At 39.3% G+C, this 7,462-nt stretch overlaps 1 pseudogene; it reads left to right on the forward strand.

The window, feature by feature from the left end:
- Positions 1–2,931: 2,931 nt before the first annotated feature.
- LOC112076999 (cathepsin D-like) overlaps positions 2,932–7,462 on the forward strand; it is a 7,333-nt pseudogene continuing 2,802 nt past the window's right edge.

The raw sequence follows: 7,462 nt of genomic DNA on the forward strand, positions 1-7,462 counted from the left end.
ACTATACATATGATTACTTACTATAACATATTGATGTACTACATAACATATTGATGTACTACTATAAACATATTGATGTAGTACTATAACATATTGATTGTACTATAACATATGATGTACTACTATAACATATAGATGTTACTACTATAAACATATTGATGTACTACTATAAACATTCATTTGATTGTACGTATAAACATGATTGATGTACTACTATAACATATTGATGTACTATATACATATTGATGTACTACTATAACATATAGATGTTACTATACAACATATTGATGTACTACTATAACATATTGATTGTACCTATAACATATTGATGTACACTACTATAACATATTGATGTACTATAAAATATTTGATGTACACTAAACATATTATGTACTTACTATAACTATATTGTATTTACTATAACATATGAGTGTAACTACTTTATAACATATTGATGTACTACTAAACATATTGATGTATACTTATAAAACATATTGATGTATACATAACATATTGATGTACTACATATAAACATATTGATGTACTATAACATATTGATGTACTTACTATAAAACATATAGATGTACCTACCTTATAAACATATTGATGTACATATAACATATTGATGTACTTACTATTAACATATAGATGTACTACTATAACATATTGATTACTCTATAACATATTGATGTACTACATAACATATAGATGTACTACTATAACATATAGATGTACTACTATAACATATAGATGTACTACTATAACATATAGATGTACAATCAGGTAACATATAGATGTACTATAACATATGATTACTACTATAACATATTGATGTCATACTATAAATATTGATGTACCTATAACATATTGATGTACTACTATAACATATGATAGTACTACTATAACATATGGACTGTACTACTAAACATATGAGTTACTATAACATATTGATGTACTATGATGTATACTAATATGATGCTACTATAACATATTGATGTACTACTATAACATATTGAATGTACTACTATAACATATGATGACTATTACATATTAAACTACTATAACATATAGATGTAACTACTATAACATATTTGATGTACTACTATAACATGATTGATGCTACTACTTATTAACATATAGAGTGTACTACTATAACATAGATTATTTACTATAACATATTGATGTACTACTATAACATATAGATTGTGTACTACTATAACAATATGTACTATAACATATGATATACTATAACATTATGATGTACTACTATAACATATTGATGTACTATAACATATTGATGTACTACTATAACATATTTGATGTATACCTATAACATATTGATGTCTACTACTATTAGACATATAGATGCTACTACATATTATAACATATTGATGTACTACTATAACATATTGATGTACTATAACATATTGATGTACTACTTATAACATATTTGATGTACTATAACATGATTGATGTACTTACTATAACATATAACATTGATTAAACTACTATAACATATTGATGTACTATGTAACAAAATATTGATGTAGTACTATAAACATATTCGACTGTACCTACTATAAACATATTGATGTACTACTATAACATATAGATGTACTACTATAACATATTGATGTAGTACTATAACATATAGATGTACTACTATAACATTGATGTACTACTATAAAATATGAAGAATATTGATATACTATAACACATTAATTGTATTGATGTAACATATTAAGGATATAGATGTATTTTTTATTTAACCTTTATTTAACAAGGTAAGTCAGTTAATTAAGAACTGTTATTTACAATGGCGACCAAACCTGGACGACGCTGGCCCTATGGGACTCCCAATCACGGCCAGATGTGATACAGCCTGGATACGAACCATGGACTGTAGTGACACCTGTTGCACTGAGATGCACTTGGACCGCCACCCGGAAGCCCAAATGTACTATAACATATTAAGGATATAGATGTACTAATATAACGTTAAGAATATGACTCTATTTTTAACAACACCATGACAAGAAGACTCATGCTTTTGACTTTGACATCTAAATCCCATCTGTGCACATTGTACTACCCAAGCTGCTTTGTGTTGTCACCTGATTGACTCTGATCTCTAGTAAACACGGGTATTTACCTAATGTGAACACCATTAGCAGGCCTCGGTCACCTCAACCTCAGAGTCTGGTAAAAGTATCCGGATAGATGTTTATACTAATATGGGGGTGGGGTTTATGTATATTGGGAATCCAGCAATCTCAAATACCCAGAATCAAGGAAGTGCAATATCCACTTGAACGCATTCAAGAAGGCATCAATCAAACGTTATATAGATCCTCATAGTTTTACTGTAATTTCCCCTGAAGAGATATGCTGTGTTAGGGCTGGTTTTACTGGCATCAGAAGTCCATTGGAGAATATCAATTGCATTTTTCTGACTCGTCACCTCCTCCAAACCCATTGAATGAGAAATCAGAGGAGGCATGAAGAGAGGGCGTGAGGACTCAAGGAAATGAGATCCACCCATTTTCACCTCCTACCTTTCCTCTTCAGTGCTGAATGACAGCCAGTCTGTTGTATTRACAGCCTGTGTTCAGTGAGRGTCTGGTCTGCAGCCACTGACCAACACTACCAGTCAGTCTGTTGTATCTACAGCCTGTGTTCAGTGAGKGTCTGGTCTGCAGCCACTGACCAACACTACCAGTCAGTCTGTTGTATCTACAGCCTGTGTTCAGTGAGCGTCTGGTCTGCAGCCACTGACCAACACTACCAGTCAGTCTGTTGTATCTACAGCCTGTGTTCAGTGAGCGTCTGGTCTGCAGCCACTGACCAACACTACCAGTCAGTCTGTTGTATCTACAGCCTGTGTTCAGTGAGCGTCTGGTCTGCAGCCACTGACCGACACTACCAGTCAGGATGAGGTGGGCTGTGTGGACCCTGATCTGCTGTTCCTGGACTGCACATGGGCTGATCAGGTAAGAACTGACAGAATGTTCACATTTGGCCTTTGTTTGAAAAACTTTCAAGATACTTGAAAAATGTTTTTGCCCTACTTGAATATTTTTGGTAATGCGTGAGAATCAGGGTCGGATTACAGAACGGGCACGTTCCCAGGGGCCCCCAACCCCGAAAAAATATATAATCCGTCCCGACCCTGATTAGAATCACAATAAAAAGGAAGTGAGGAATGAAGGAGGCTTTCAATAGGCGACACGTTTCCTTCAGCAGCTTAAAGTCTGACTTGCTGGTGGATGAAAAAGTGACTTTCTGGTCCTTATTGAAGCATCTCCAAGTGTACTGTATCTAAACTAGCTCAGTATGGCCACCAACCTGAGTGTGTTCGGCCCAGGATCCCCCTGCGTCGGATGCTCTCTGTGCGTACTCAGCTGAGAGCCTCRAATCGCCTGGAGGACTTCATGAGGGACCACCAGCCTGATATGTTCAACCGGAGGTACGCCCAYTGTTACCCCCCTGGCATCCCCTCTCTCAGGCTGGGTAAGAGCAGCGAGAGGCTCTACAACTTCATGGATGTAAGTGGGACTGAATGGAAGTGAATAACTGTATTGAACTGTYATAASTGCTGGTTCRCTACCAAGGGCTGTGGTATCTGGTGTATTATATGGAGAGAAGAAGAAACCAGGCATCAGTTCAGTATATTGAAAAACATCAAAACACCTGTGGTACTTTTATATAGTCACTGTGTTGAGGTCAGACCTGTACATTTCTGAAGAGTTGATCAACACACTGTATAGATTTCAGAATACATGAATGGACACATGTCATTGTATTCCCTGTGTGTGATTGTCCAGGCCCAGTACTATGGACTGATCAGCCTGGGTACCCCGGAACAGAACTTCACCGTAGTGTTTGATACAGGATCGTCTGACCTGTGGGTCCCATCCTCTTACTGCGTCTCAGAGGCCTGTGGTGAGACTTCAGAACACAGCTAGGGGACAAAATAACTATTTTACAACAATCATGTTTATCTGAATGGTACCAAAGAGCAAGATGTATTATGGTCATGTGACATGTACTTACGGGTAAACGGACATTTGTATTTCTGTGCTTAATCCAATCTGTTTTTTGGGACTGGATCACACTATAAAACAGATTTACCTTCTCCGTACTATCTTTTTAGAATCTGTTCCAAACAGACTAATGTATTCCTGTTTATCTAGAGTCAGTGTTTATCTGATGACTGTGTGACACAGACAAGAGCAAACTAGCCTCTATAGGTCACTGTGTTCCACCCTCCCTCCCTCCCTCCCACTCCCTTCCTCCCTCTATCCCTCCCTCCCTCCCTCCCTCCCACTCCCTTCCTCCCTCTATCCCTCCCTCCCTCCCTTCCTCCTCTATCCCTCTGTCTCTCTCTCTCTCCCTTCTCTCCCATCCCACTCCCTCCTCCTCTATCCCTCCCTCCCTCCCACTCCGTTCCTCCCTCTATCCTCTGTCCTCCTCTCTCTCTCCTCTCCCTCACTCTCTCTCTCTTCCAGGCATGCACCGCAAGTTCAAGGCCTTTGAGTCCAGTACGTTCAACCACGACGGCAGGATTGTTTGGCATCCACTATGGCAAGGGACACATGCTGGGCATCATGGGCAGGGAAATCCTCAAGGTAACAAATATTCTAACTCCTATCCTGTACTGCCCACGTTCCCAATGAATTGGAGTGTAGTTTCTGTCAGCTCAGCTTCTAGTGGGGATTGTCTAATATGTTATATTAAACACATATGATTTCATATTGGTGTATATCATTGTCCCCCACGATGAAATCGGGGGATGACTGTGGATCTGTCTCCCATCATACATTAGTCTCATATGCGATGTCTCTGACAGCACTGGCACTATTTTAACTCAACTTGGGTGGATGATGGGTCTTGCCATAGAAGGGGGGGGGGGGGGGGGCTGCATCATTTGTGGGGGACGACATTGTTTACTGTTACTTTGTGTTCTTTAAAAAGGTGTAAATGTTTTGAAAGGTTTGAGTCGTTGACTAGTATTACAGCAACACATATACACTGCAACGTTAACAAGTGAACCAGGTGTGGGATGACATGTAAGATTCCTGAAAGGCCTTTGCATATACACAGTAATTCATACTCCTGACACGTCCCTGTGGTTGTCCAGATAGGCCCGATGACGGTGCAAAACCAGGAGTTTGGAGAGTCGGTGTACGAGCCAGTTTTGTCTTCGTCATGGCTAGTTTGACGGGGTGCTGGGTTTGGGGTACCCCTCCCTGGCTGAGGAACTGGGGACACCCGTTTTCGACAGCATCATGAACAAGAAGTCTGTGGACCAACCCATCTTCTCCTTCTACCTCAGCAAGTAGGTACAGAACACATATACACTACCCAGGACCACAGAGTATATATGTCTGTCTACCCATCATGATGTTGTTATTGATGATGATGATGATGATGATGATGATGGTAAATACACTACCCAGGACCACAGAGTATATCTGTCTGTCTACCCATCATGATGTTGTTATTGATGATGGTGGTAAATACACTACCCAGGACCACAGAGTATATCTGTCTGTCTACCCATCATGATGTTGTTATTGATGATGATGATGATGATGATGGTGGTAAATACACTACCCAGAATCACAGAGTATATCTGTCTGTCTACCCATCATGATGTGTTATTGATGATGATTTATTGATGATGATGTGAAATACACTACCCAGAACCACAGAGTATATCTGTCTGTCTACCCATCATGATGTTGTTATTGATGATGATGATGATGATGATGATGGTAATACACTACCGAGACCACAGAGTATATCTGTCTGTCTGTCTACCCATCATGATGTTGTTATTGATGATGATGATGATGATGATATGATGGTAAATACACTACCAGGACCACAGAGTATATCTGTCTGTCTGTCTACCCATCATGATGTTGTTATTGATGATGATGGTAAATACACTACCCAGGACCACAAGATATATCTGTCTGTCTACCCATCATGATGTTGTTATTGATGATGATGATGGTAAATACACTACCCAAGACCACAGGTATATCTGTCTGTCTACCCATCATGATGTTGTTATTGATGATGATGGTAAATACCTAGTCGACTCAGGGATTAAACCAACACGCTGCCCCTGAACAAGGCAGTTAATCCACTGTTACTAGGCCGTCATTGAAAATAAGAATTAGTTCTTAACTTACTTGCCTAGTTAAATAAAGGAAAAATAAAATTAAAATAAAGCAGAATTTCTCTATGAATTAAATATAAAAAATCATGTCTTACTTTATTTGCCAAACACAATTCAAGACAATCACTTTTTTTTGTGTCTTTTAATAATTTTAAGCATCTTTTAACACAGGCTTAACACCTAACAAACACTTTGTAATTTTAAACAGCCCAGGCTCTGTTGTTACTCATAAACCTGTGATAATGCCTTGCATTATGCCTGCTCAACTTGCCATTGGCTCAACTTACCCCATGGCCATTGGCTCAACTTACCATTGGCTCAACTTACTCCATGGCCATTGGCTCAACTTACCCATGGCATTGGCTCAACTTACCCCATGGCCATTGGCTCAACTTACATCAAGGCAAACCTTTTGAACTATTTAGCCCCACACAGCTACAAGGATGCACTTTCATGCCAGGTTTAGGACCTCATATTGCAGCTTTTGGAGACCTCAACTAATGTATAGAACAATCGGAACACGGTCTACTTTGGTTTGGAAACAAGCACCATGAAAACTCTACAACAAATAACTTTGTGAAAACAGTTTTTTGGACCTATCTTGCTTACCACTTTTTCAATGTGGGATCTTCCTTCACAGACTCCGTGAAATGTTGGCCTCATTTTTAAATATTTGTTCAAATTATACATTTCGTCTATGGTTTCCTAGAAACAAGTGTGTCTCAACGTGCCTCGTTGTCTCCACTTCTCCCACTCTCCCCTACTGATCTAGAGGAGCAGAATTGATCCATTTACCCGTCGTAATTTGATTGCTTCTGCCTCCAGAGGTAAGATGCCAAGAGACCCAGGGGGAGAGTTGCTGCTAGGAGGGATGGACGAGGCGCTCTACTACAGTGGACCCATCAACTGGAACCCTGTTACCCTGAAGAGCTACTGGCAGATCAAGATGTCCAGGTCAGAACCAGTTTAACTCATATCATGTTGTCCCACTGTCTAACTTGGTCAGAACCAGGATAACTCATATCATGTTGTCCCACTGTCTAACTTGGTCAGAACCAGGTTAACTCATATCATGTTGTCCCCTCGGTCACTGGGTCAGAACTAGGATAACTCATATCATGTTGTCCCTCTGTCAAACTGGGTCAGAACTAGGATAACTCATATCATGTTGTCCCTCTGTCAAACTGGTCAGAACCAGGATAACTCATATCATGTTGTCCCTCTGTCAAACTGGGTCAGAACAGGATAATCACTATCATGTTGTCCCTTGTC

Source organism: Salvelinus sp. IW2-2015, unplaced genomic scaffold (assembly GCF_002910315.2).
Source record: "Salvelinus sp. IW2-2015 unplaced genomic scaffold, ASM291031v2 Un_scaffold4188, whole genome shotgun sequence".
Lineage (NCBI taxonomy): Eukaryota > Metazoa > Chordata > Actinopteri > Salmoniformes > Salmonidae > Salvelinus > Salvelinus sp. IW2-2015.